Source organism: Taudactylus pleione, unplaced genomic scaffold (assembly GCF_031769625.1).
Source record: "Taudactylus pleione unplaced genomic scaffold, aTauple2 ptg001207l, whole genome shotgun sequence".
Lineage (NCBI taxonomy): Eukaryota > Metazoa > Chordata > Amphibia > Anura > Myobatrachidae > Taudactylus > Taudactylus pleione.
Window position 1 is genome coordinate 470448 of NW_028285608.1, and position 13531 is coordinate 483978.

Sequence of the window (13531 nt, forward strand, 5' to 3'; positions counted from 1 at the left end):
ACACAAAAACAAAACACCACACAAAAACAAACACACAAAAAAAACACAACAAAAAAACAAACACACACAAAAAAAACCACAACCAAAATAAATTAATACCAAATAAATATACAACACACAAGCACCTCTCAATCAAATTCAAACAAATACCTCACAAACTACACACACAAGCACCTCTCAATCAACTTCAAACAAACACCTCACAAACTACACACACAAGCACCTCTCAATCAACTTCAAACAAACACCTCACAAACTACACACACAAGCACCTCGCAATCAACTTCAAACAAACACCTCACAAACTACACACACAAGCACCTCGCAATCAACTTCAAACAAACACCTCACAAACTACACACACAAGCACCTCGCAATCAACTTCAAACAAACACCTCACAAACTACACACACAAGCACCTCGCAATCAAATTCAAACTATTTTACTATTATCCAACACCTCCTGCACCACCAAACACTCCAACTACAACCCACAAGTAAGGGAACATTTGGCTTTGCCTTAAATAAAGAAACCAAACACCAATTATTGAAACATGCAGGAAAGGTGTGCATTTGTAATTAGGGAAATAAGGATGCACGGGTAACCAATTCAGGGATGCGCTCACATCTAGCCCAACCCACGCAGTGATTACGGAATGCAGGAAAGGTGTGCATTTGTAGTTAGGGAAATAAGGATGGACGGGTAACCAATCCAGGGACGCGATCACATCTAGCCCAACCCACGCAGTGATTACGGAATGCAGGAAAGGTGTGTATTTGTAGTAGGGAAATAAGGATGCACGGGTAACCAATCCAGGGATGCGATCACATCTAGCCCAACCCATGCAGTGATTACGGAATGCAGGAAAGGTGTGCATTTGTAGTTATGGAAATAAGGATGCACGGGTAACCAATCCAGGGATGCGCTCACATCTAGCCCAACCCATGCAGTGATTACGGAATGCAGGAAAGGAGTGCATTTGTAGTTAGGGAAATAAGGATGCACGAGTAACCAATCCAGGGATGCGATCACATCTATAAAGAAGTCTGCAGAAGCAGTATTCTTCATGCTCTCTCACAGGTTAGCAAAATGGCAAGCAAGGAGCATGGTGATCAGAGGCCAACTGAGCCAGGTAAGTTCCAATCACATTTTTTACACAACACAAGAACTGGTCATATTTCCCATACAATTGTTAAATTTTTTTACTATTCTTAAAATTTTTGAAGGTGCTGGGAATCAAAGTCCAACAGTAGAGGAGGAAGAGGCGGGCCCAAGCAGGCCAAGGCCAAGGCCAAGAAACCCTCCATTTTCACGGATCGAGCTTGAGACATTGGTGATCATGACAATGGAGAACCTAGTCAATGCACCCAGAAATATGGGGGCTGGAGCCAAAGACAGGATTTGGGAGGAGATATCCAGGGCTGTTAATGCTGTGGGTACAACCTACAGAACACAGAAAGTCGTAAAAAAACAGTAAGAAAATTATATTGTGAGTGTACTGAAGGCCAAAGCTTGATCTTATTTCTAAAAAATAACACTTAATTTTTCAAAAATAACATTGACAGCTGGACGGATTTCAAATACCAACTGAAGAGGAAGCTACGGAGTAGGGTGGACCATGCTGCGGGGACAGGTGGTGGTCCCATCCCTGAGGAGCTGGCCTTGACAAGGTTGGAGACGTTGGCTCAGGGATGTGTGACGGAAGAGGAGATAGTCGGCATGTCCACTATGGACACTGACATGGCTGACTTCAATGCTCCACATGTGCAAGAAGGTAATTTAATTTTGTAAGGCAAAAAGTATAAAGCTGAAACGTCTGTTTTTGTTTGTGGGGAAAAACAAATAACATTTTTAATTTTATATTCCAGACTCAGAGGAGGTAGTGCCTGCTCCTGAGGTCAGGTCTGGGTCCAGCACAGATGGGGACTCTGCAGGGGAGGATCCAAGTACTCCATCTGGGGACCCTGTGGAGTCTACTCCAGGGCAAACATCAGACCAAGCAGTGCCTCTCACCAGGTTGGTCTCCCAAACTCAGGATAACACATGTGTTCTTCTGAGGATGGAGACCACTCTGGTGAGGGTGGCGGTGGCCCTGGAGACCATTGCTGGGGCCCTAGATCGTTTAGCCAATACCCAGGAGCAGGCCAACCCACCTGCCATGATGGAGCAAGACTCCCTTCCTCCCAGGACCACCACCTCTGGCAGCCCAACAGCCACCCCCACAAGTATGGAGAGCCCAATGCCTAGGAAATCCCATCTACCTCTGGCCAGGCCAGTCGGCGTGTTACACGCCAGTCGGCTGTCAGCTTACCTCTTACCTCTTCCTCCGAGCCGGCCCAAACGACGCAAGTAGCTCTGGATATCTCCTCCCTCACCTGTTGTCCAGTCCCCATATTTCTGGTCACCAATGTCTCAAGCTAAAATTTATTTTTTTATTTCAATTTCTTTAATTTAATTATATACAAATGTTGCCTAAACAATTATTCTTGACATTGTGATGAAAGGCAAATTTCACAAAAATAAAAAAATTTCAACCCAAAAATGTCTATCTTTAACTATATCAATGTATAGAAGGTTTAAACAGTGTGGTATCTGAAAAGGCTGCTACGCAAAACACAATGCTAGATGTTTTAAAAACTGTTTGAGAAAAAAACTGTTTAAAAGCACAAAGAAACATTTTGGTTACGAATTCACTAATGCACACGCAAGTGAAATGAGTTACAAGGTAATTAGCAATGTTAATAGTTACAATGCAGCAATCTTAGCTGCTTGGTTTGTGTGGTTCAAAATCGAAACATCGCAGGGAACATCAGATTAACGATTGTACTGTTGTGGCTTACGGACACTTCTTGCCTACCATAGCCTGGACGATCAGCCTGTTCGTAGAGTGACGTTTTCATGCATCCGCAATTCTTGGTCGTACGAAGCAGGTAATTTATGCACTCCCCGAAAACGCCTGGAAATGCTGAAGAACGCCTCCGTTTCCAGACCACCACCCCCGTATACTCCCACAAACGGCCTTTCCGGTCAATCAAATTTAGCAACCCACTTCCGTGTCGGAAGCCCTACGACCGACAGTATTTGTGATCGGTAGAGCTCGTACGCACATGCGCACTGCTAGCCGTGCGCAGGCGCAGAAAGAAAAACATTGTATGCATACGACCGTGCAGCCGCAAAGACCAACTCTGAATGAGGTCCTTAGTGTCTGGGAAGGCTATACGGCTGTGTACACTGACCTAAATGGTGAGGTGCGCAGGGGGACTGGACTCACTGTCATCCTAGGAGATCTGCGCTGCACCATAGAGGAAATGGCCGCCTGGAGACCTTAGAGGAAGCGTGGCACCGGGAAAGCAGCTCAGGGACGCCAGACCACACACCTCCAAAGCCCGACTAGTACAGACCCTGGGGTCCCACCGCAATCCCCAGATCTGTACTGGCGTTGCGGCGCCGGTGGTGTGTAGGAGCGGCAGCTTGGACGTCCAATGGACAGTCTGACGCTGCTGCTCTGAAGAGTTAAAAAATAAAATTAAAACTCTTAAACTAAAAAGTAGCTTAGAGGCTGCTAATCAGCCCCCCCCCCCCCCTTCACTGACGGTGACCAACTCCAGACGGGCAACAACTTAAACTGAAGTGCCTCTGGTTTGGGGGCGGGGTTATAGGGAGAGTGGGCCCAGTGCATCCTGGGAGCTGAAAGCTTTAACCGTGTGGTGCCCGGATTTGGTTCCCAACCTATACCCCAAGGTCAACCCTATGGACCCCCTATGGACGCTAAAGAAATTGTATTTTCTTTATGATCATATACACAAAAAGTGTGCAGTTATTTTATAAATCTAGTCCAAAAAATTGGTAAGCGCCATTTGCTAACAATGGGGAACAATAAAGAAATGTATAGAAACTTATTTGCTAAAACACTTAGCAACACTACTGTATGTTTTCTGTATACTCTTATTGTACCTTTACACTGTTGTTGCTTATTTGGTCTCCGCCCTGATATGTATATTAAAAACAAATAAATGACTCCACCCAGGTAAACTACTGTACATTGTTCAGTGCTAATCTTTTATTTGACTTCAGCTGTTACAGCGTTACCTTCTCAATCCACTACGGGCAACTAAAGCTCCTCATACATGTTTAGTGCACTCCTCACAAAAAACAAATATGGGTCAAAGTTGTTTATGTAAGCAATTGCGTTGTTATAACTACTCCATACAATCTGCCTTTGTGCTGTGTTTATTGAAGATGTGGGTAATTTGCAAATAGTTCTGGTAGAGAATGAGTTACTGATGTTAATACAAAAAACATGAAGGCATGCAAGCACTGCAAGAGCAAGTAAAATATTTATATGCTAAGCCTGTCTCTCCATAATTGCAATAACTAGACACTTGAAATTAACTTCATGTGTTTAAAAATCCTGTTGCAGCTTTGTTACTATTACTGTATGTAAAGTCAAAGAGAGGCTGATGTAGAGTTGAATGCAAGTCAGCTTTGGGAACGTACCCAGTGTATTCTCATAACGCGCACGTTCTGGAGAGGAGTGTACACATCCATGAGCGATGCAAAGTTGCATCTCCAGTTGTGGGTGAAGAGGTGTTCCCATGCAAGTTTAGAGAGGATGGTCAAAATTTACTAAGCCACGGGTTCTAAACCCCCGCAGTTTTGCTATCTGCCAATTTACTAAGGCTAAAACCGCCATCAAAACACATTTTAGAATAGAACAGGGCTAGGGCTAAAATTACTAGACAGCGGTTTTGGTGTCCTTTAGAAACCGCCGGAGTTTAGAACCCATTGCTTAGTAAATTTTGCTTGATGAAATTGCAGGCTATGGCCCTGAATCAAGAGTTGTACGCTAATGCTGCCGCGTGTGTACGCAGTTGCTAAGCGAAAATGTATAAATGTCTCAGCTATCAGGAGATGTATTGAGAAGCCCACCTAGAGCTTTGCAAATCCAAGCATGTGAGTAAAATGTTGCAGCATCTGCGTACAAAGACGCAGCATCGGTCACAGATCATTCGATTATCGCAGTCCTGAGTGAGTCTATGGTCTCACAGAATAACCGTGGGAATTAAGGTGCTGGAGCCCATATTCCTTGCCTACAGTATCGCAGATGCAGGGTGTGACACTCCCCCTTTCTTTGCCACTACTTGCTGGTACTTTCCCCTCCCCGCTCCTCTTCAATCACACTGCTAGCAAAATAGTGACTACGAGCAACTGCGGTAATGTACCTTGACACATGCATCGTGCGACTTAAGATATATGCTCAGATTGGCAATTATAGCTCAACTGCAAAAAAAAAAAAAAAATAGGCATAGCGTACAAGTCTGAATCAATCCCAATGTACAGTTGTGCATTGGCCTAAGATAAGAGATATGGTAAGAACTTACTCTCGTTATCTCTTTTTCTACGAGGTCCATAGGGTCCACAGGGTAACCTTGGGGTATAGCTGATGCTGAGTCATTCGGACACCTTTACACAGTAAATTCTTCTCCCAGGATGCCCCGGGTCCTCCCCGTATACCCCGCCCCCAGGCCGGGGGCTCCTCAGTTACGTAACAAACCATAGGCCAGAGGAGGAGAAAAGAGAGAGGGAAGCCTGGAACACTCAAGAATCACATTCTCACACAGGAGGAGACAGAAAACCGATGGCCAGAGCCAAGCCCATGTGAAGCACAGGTGTGTCAGGGCGGGCGCCCTGTGGACCCTATGGACCTCATAGAAAAAGAAATAGATATGGTAAGAACTTACCCTCGTTCTTATTTTCTACTTCGGGATCCATAGGAAGGTCCACAGGGTAACCTTGGGGAGTCCCAAAGCAGTACCCACAGGGGTGGGGGACGCTCCTGTGCAGGAGAATCCGCCTCCCGAAGGAAGCTTCCTGAGTGGCAAAAAAGTATCAAAAGAGTGATACCTCGATAAAGGTCTAAATAACAGACCATGTGGCCGCCCCACCGAGCTGTACAGCTGAGGCACCACGACGAACTGCCCCCAAAGGACCCACGGGCCGAGTAGAATGGCCAGTAACAGATAGCGAAAGCTGAAAGGTCCTCCGGAATGTAAGCTTAACTGGCTATCCTCTGTTGTGGCAACTATAAAGTATAAACAAGGATTCCAGATAGAACTGGTACGATCCCCATAAATTCTGAGGGCACGTCCAAAATAAATAAGGCTTCCCCTACCGAAAGGTCTGGGGAATAAAAGGCTGTCACAATAATTACTTAATTAATGTGAAATTTAAGGACCATCTTAGGAAGGAACCCAGGGCGAGTTCACAACACTGCCCTGTCCTTGTGGAAGTTAGAAATGTGGACAACAAAAAAGAAAGCCCCCAAACTCAAAAATTCTTCTGCCAAATATAATGGTCAGAAGAAAAACAACAGTTCTGGCAGTAAGCCAATTGAGATCCACTAACCCAGTGGTTCAAATGGAAAGTCCTGAAGGGCCCTAGGTATGCGTCATGACGGCTGAGGAAGTCTGTCTCCTAATTCAGCTCACACAGCATGAACACCGCCAATATGGCTTGTGGGTGGTCTTTTGTCAGAATGCGTGACAGCTCTGTCATTGCCGCCTGACTTCGGGTTCCTCCTTGTAGGGTTAAATAAGCCACTGTCGTGGCGTTTGTCTTACTGCAACTGCACAGCCAATCTGTGAAGTAGCAGCCTGTTGTAAGGCTGCTATTCTGAACCTGGGTACCCTGAGAATATTTGATCAGAGACCAGTGATTGAGAATAGGACCGCTTGGTTTCTGGACTAGAGACAAACAGGGCAAACGGGACCAGTAAAATGACCCCTGCTTATAGCATGGATTGTGTCCGGATCTTTGGAAGTTCTATGCAAAAGAGTTGATGGGTTGGCCTTCTGTGGAAGGAGAGGGAATACCCCAGAGCCACCTCCCTCACCCAGGAATGCACGGCAGCCACCATGGGTGAACTGAAGTCGGCCTTCCAACCTGGGGTTCCCCAGGAGGCCCGAACCATCAGGCGGAGGGCTTGTCATTAGGCCTGGGAGCCGGACGTCTGGTAGTCCAAGGCTGCTTACCGGACTCGGCCGCTTTCCTGGTATTAGATGGCCTGGGAAAGGTCTGAGGCCTAGTTTTATCTGGAGTCCGAAAGGTCCTAAAGGATGGAGTCCAAGTCCCTGAAGCGGCTGGAGCCAAAGGCAAACAAGCCGAAACTTGTCTAACTCAGGGCCAAACAAGAGTTTACCATCATAGGGTAAACCTTCCAATCCCTTCTTGGACTCAGCATCAGTTGTACAAGAACGGAGCCACAGAGATCGGTGAGCCGCAATGGCCGCTGCAGAAACTCTGGCTTCTAGTAGACCGATGTCTAATGCTGCCTTATTTATATAGTTAGCGGAATCTGAAAGATTCCCCACTAGATCTAGCTGTTCCCTGGTAGCATTAGAGGCTAAGGATGCTTCAAGACAGTTAGCCCACACCTCCATGGCCCGAGCCACCCAGCAAATAGCCATAGCTGGTCTGCACGAATCCCCTTAAGCAGATTTAAGGCAGATCTCTACCCTCTTATCTGTAGGATCCTTCAGGGATGACATGGAAGGTATCGGTAGTGTAGCACTCTTTACCAAGCACGTGACATGAGAATCCACCACCGGTGGAGTCTCCCATTTGGAGAAATAATTGTCAGCAAATGGATGTCGAGGCCAGATGCCTTTGCGGCTGATAACGCTTCCCCGGCTTCTTTCACATATACTCCAAGTGATTCACTAGTTGATCAGATAACAGGAATAAATGCTCAACCACCTTTTCTTCCATAAAATATGCATGTCTAGATTTAGGCGCAGGAGGCTCATCCTCCTCACTAATCAGGACTGCTTTTACTGCCTGTATTAGCCCAGGAATATACAAACCTGACTTGACCTCCACATCCTGAGGAGGGGGCTTAACGTCAGACTCATCAGGGAGCAGACCATCATCAGATGATACATCATCATATACATTGGCCAGCGAGGACCACATGACCCTTTTTCTTAGGTCTAGTGACAGATGTGTCATCATGTCGTACCCTGTAATGCAGTAGGGACTGTATTAATCCATTGCAGGTGTAGTACCTGAGTGGGTACATATACTGCGGCAAGACCTGAGCTGGCAAAAGACGCTCTGCCATGTTTGTCAGTAGCCCTGTAATATAGTTCCCTGGCTGCGGCTGCTGTACGTCAGGAATCTCAGCAGAAGTTGGAGGGGTATAACACCACAGACATAACTCCTCAGAGACTGTGTCTCCTAAACTTAAAACCACTGTACATTTTTTGCAAAGCAGTTTAGTAAGAGGTGGAATAGGTATATCACTCTCACTGCTAGACATAGTGAAGAGGATACCACTCAATAGCTGTGACTGTAAAAAGTCGCAATCTTGCAACTGTAACCACACCCGCACACCACCAGTGCTTATGGCTCAGAATAGCAGGAAAGGTACAGGGATAGCGGTAAAATAAACTCAGACAGCACTAGCATACAGTCACCGACAAATGCAGAATAAATAACAATACTTGCATTTAAATGGCACTTACTGGTCAACTATAAAGACCTCAGCGTCTAGTAGGACAAAAGTGCTACATACGCTAACAACCCGCAGGAGGAGAGGGGGACCCGTGCTTCACGCCGACTGCCGAGATCTGCAACACAAGCAGCACTCATGGAGGGTGGAGCCGGAAGGAGGAAGCTGTCACAGTTTTAGGCAGACCGCAATGGAAAGACTTGCTGTACAGCGGGGAGGAGCCGCCTGTTAGACAGGGAAAGCTGCCTCCCCTGGCCAGCATTTAACCCCCAGGACGCTGGAGTATAGCCGCAAACTCCAGCCCGCTGTCCCAGGCGGCTTGGTGTGGACACAGGACTCGGTGCCTGGCCACACTTGCTGTCAACCCCAGGGAGTCCCCAGCCCTGGAGGAAAAGACTGTGAATCGACACGCACCACTGCGGCACGTGTCGCTTACCTGCATCCCCGTATCATCCAGCCGCAGTCTAGGGAACCTCCCAGGTATCTGCTAACTAAAACCTCAGAGGCCCGCTGCGAAGCGTGGATCAAAAGCGGTGACCCAGCACCAGCGGGGTGAAGATGCAGTAGTGCGAACTTCCACTGGACTGTCCAAACTACTGCATTTAAAAAAGAACTTCAGGGCTGTTTTCTCCAAACAGCCCCACTGCATGTTAAGTGACCGACTCCGGCCGGGCACTTAACGAAACGGAGGAGCCCCCAGCCTGGGGGCAGGGTATAGGAAGGCCCTGGTGCATCCTGGGAGAATTTACTGCGTAAGGTGCCCGGATGACTTAGCATCCCCTATACCCCAAGGTTACCCTGTAGACCTTCCTATGGATCCCGAAGTAGAATTAGGCCTTTTTGCCTACAGATCCTCTGCACCAACAAGAGGACTGCAGCCAAGTGGACACTAATGATGAGGAGGACCGCTATGAAGCCAGTTGTATGGATGGTACAGTCCAACCACAAAGATGTGTACAACTCTGCATACGGGCAGCCTGCGCAGGATCTGTACTGAGCATATGCAGATCAGTGTCTTCGATGATGGTTGTAGTGTCCCCTAAACCACAGCATGATCGACATGTTGCTGATATTTGGGGGCAAGTAAGGGTCAGCGACAGCCAACGTCCCATTTAACGACATGTCAGCCCTCTTTTCTGAGCGTTCTACGACAAGTGGCTGCGTTCTTGGAAGCAGCTTCACTTGTCCAGGAAGCGTGAAAGACGCCCATCCTGAGTGTTACTCAGATGTTTGATGCTCATGCAGCTGATCAGATGTCTGCATCTCTGAACAACGCATCGGCTTAGAGAAGCTGGCAGTGGGTGACTTATTACTCAAGGTGCTTCCTGTGGCTTTTGCATATTGTAACATAACCACTGCATATAAAAGCGTAGCCGCCGTGCTATAAGGCCCTTAGTTCCATGCATGTAAAGTGGGAGAAATTTCTAGTGGCATATGTTGAACTATAGACGACAAGACTCAGCAGACCAGTGATACACAGAAAACATTTAAAAAGGGACCCATTTAACTTTAAATTGGCAATCCTAAACCTTTGATTCGGTTATAAGGAAAGGTGTATCCCAATACAACACTATGGCCAAGCTATATAAATGCAATTATTGAAAGATCTGCTTACGCCAGTGTGACACGCTACCAGAAGAGTATGGTATGCAGAGTGTTCATAAAGTAACATTATTTTATATATTTTTAAACATTTATGTAATTTGCTCTCCCTGTCACTATTAGATTGAGTATAACTAAACATGACAATTTCATGTCAGCAAGCATGGCTCTTTCATTTATGGGAGAGGGGAGAATTGTCAGTGTTTGTCAACCACTTTAAAAACTAACATTCACATATCATGCCTCCGTTTAATTTCCACTCTAAAAGAGAGGGTCAAGAACTTAACATGGGAATTCCAAAAAGAAGACAAGGCATAGTGCCTTGCAAAAGTATTCATCCCCCCCCCCCCCTTTGCATTTTTCATGTTTTGTTGCCTCACAACCTGGTATTTGAAGGTGTGCATCATTTCATTCACAGAACATGCCTACAACTGTGAAGTTGTGTTTTTTTATATTGTGAATCAAACAACATTTAGGACAACATAACAGAAAACTTCAGCGTGCATAACTATTTACCCCCCTAAAGTCAGTACTTTGTCGAGCCACCTTTTGCGGCAATTACAGCTGCAAGTCGCTTTGGATAAGTCTCTATGAGCTTGCCACATCTTGCCCCTGGGATTTTTGGCCATTGCTCAAGGCAAAACTGCTCCAGCTCTTTCATGTTGGATGGTTTCCGCTTGTGAACAGCAATCTTCAAGTCTGACCACAGATTCTCAATTGGATTGAGATCTGGGCTTTGATTAGGCCATTCCAACACATTTAAATGTTTCCCCTTAAACCACTCAAGTGTTGCTTTAGCAGTATGCTTCGGGTCATTGTCCTGCTGGAAAGTGAACCTCCGTCCCAAACTCAAATCACAGGCAGACTGAAACAGGTTTTGCTCAAGAATATCCCATCCATCCATCCATCTTTCCCTCGACTCAAATCAGTTTCCCAGTCCCTGCTGCTGAAAAACATCCCCACAGCATGATGCTGCCACCAACATGTTTCACTGCGGAGATGGTGTTCTTGGAGTGATGGGATGTGTTGGGTTTGCGCCGGATATAGCATTTTCTTTGGTAGCCAAAAAGTTCATCTGACCAGAGCACCTTCCTTCATTCACTTGGGGAGTCGCCCACATGCCTTTTGGCAAACTCAAATCGTGTCTTATCTCTATCACTAATGGCTTTTTTCTGGCCACTCTTCCATAAAGCCCAGCTCTATGGAGTGTACGTCTTATTGTGGTCATATGCAGAGATACACCAGTCTCTGCTGTGGAATTCTGCAGCTCCTTCAGGGTTACCTTTGGTCTCTGTGCTGCATCTCTGATTAATGCCCTGTGACTTTTGGTGTGCGGCCCTCTCTTGGCAGGTTTGTTGTGATACCATGTTCTTTCCATTTGATGATGATGGATTTGATGGTGCTCCGGGGGACCAAAGATTTAGATATTTTTTTTTTTTTTTTATAACCCATCCCAGAATTGTACTTCTCAACAACTTTGTCTCCGACTTGTTTGGAGAGCTCTTTGGTCTTCATGGTGTGATGCCTCTTGCTTAGTGGTGTTGCAGCCTCTGAGGCCTTTCAGAAAAGGTGTGTTTATACTGACAGATCATGTGACACTTAGATTTCACACAGGTGGACTTCATTTCACTAATTATGTGACTTCTGAAGGTAATTGGTTGCACCAGAACTTTTGAGGGGCTCCATAGCAAAAGGGGTGATTACATATGCACATGCCAATTTTCAGAATTTTATTTATAAAGAAAATATATATATATATATATGTTTTCATTTCACTTCACCAAATTAGACTAGTTTGTGCAGATCCATCACATAAAAAACAGATAAAAAAAATAAATTACAGGTTGTAATGTAACAAAATAGGTAAAAAGCCAAGAGGGGTGAATACTTTTGCAAGGTACTGTATATACACTGCAGTCTCACAGGACAGCTGAAGTGTGATTAGAATACACTAACCTTGCAATTTGTCTACTGTAACTCCAGTTGTATGCTTGCTGCACAGATATGATCAACAAACTTTATTTTTTGGTCAAATAGTACAACTTCCACAAATGTACGCATCATGATTCTACAATATCAATCTCCAAGTGATTTAACACCCATGTGAGTTATGGTGGATGGAGATCATTAGTGGATCCAGAAGTGATAGGTAAGCTTGGTTTGTATTGAGAAATGCTGTGGACCAACTTATGACAAGCAGAATTGCAATTTGAATCTCCTCAAGTCTGACCAACTTGCCAAGAGTCAAAAGTCCACGATTACTACATGTCAGGACTACAACATTTGCTGATGCAAACAAAAGTGTTATGAGCAAATGAAATCCAAACTTCAAATACATGTAATCACTTGTGAACTGCCTTTTTGTAAAATAATCCTATTTTAATTAAATAAAAATCCTTTTGCTTCCACTGCCAGCAGTGTGGATTACCCAGAGGTAAAGTCTCATTTGCTGTAAAATATTTCTAATGCTGGGCACATACTTGAGCGACCGAGTGGCCGATTTGGTACGCTATACACACTTACTAATCAGCCGCTCATTGTCTGGCCAGACATCACAACGGGAAGGGCATTTAAACTTGCTTGCCCAGTCGTGATGTCAGTGTTGTCGGTCCCTGCAGTCAACGTACGGGCAGGCCACCCGTACAAACAACCAGATGTACTAATATATGTGCTGAAGGGCTGACCTGGTACGTTTGTGAACGTCATTCACATACATATCGGGTGTACACACTCACCGATGAACGATATATTGTTAGTTCGGATGACGAACGATATATCGACAAGTGTGTACACAGCTTTACTTTGCTATACCTTAATAAACTAAAAACTACTTTTAGGAACACCCAGCCCTGCTATAGGGCATTGCAGGAAGACACAGACAAAATAAATGCTTACCTTTAGGGCCCGAAAAGTTTTAAAAAATGTTCCAAACGATTTACCTTGTTCTGAATTTGGCCACAAAACAGGAAATGTTGCCGTGGCAGAATTTAGCTCCAAGGGGCAGATTTTATTAGCTGCGGGTTGTGTTGCGCGGTCTCTTCATCTGAGGAAAATGCCCAGAGCTACTCAAGTAGAGAACTTCAATCTATAAGCATTAACAGCTGCCACAGGGCTGTTTACGGGTCTTTAACTAAAAAGCTCTGTGCAGTGTGCACTTTACCTAGGAGAAGATACAGTCCGACACAACCCATGGATAACTGTATACCAATCTTCTGGTGCATACGCACGGTGAGATTTTCTGTCAGATCTGAACAATAACGATTTTAAAAGTTATTCAATCGTTTATATCTGAAAGAAAATCTGACATGCGAGCCTGCAATAATGAACAATGCGCGTTCCCGCTTGTCAGATAACGATATCTGCCATCTGATGTGTTTGCAGTCAGATTTGGACATTTCCATTCATTTTAATACTGTCTAA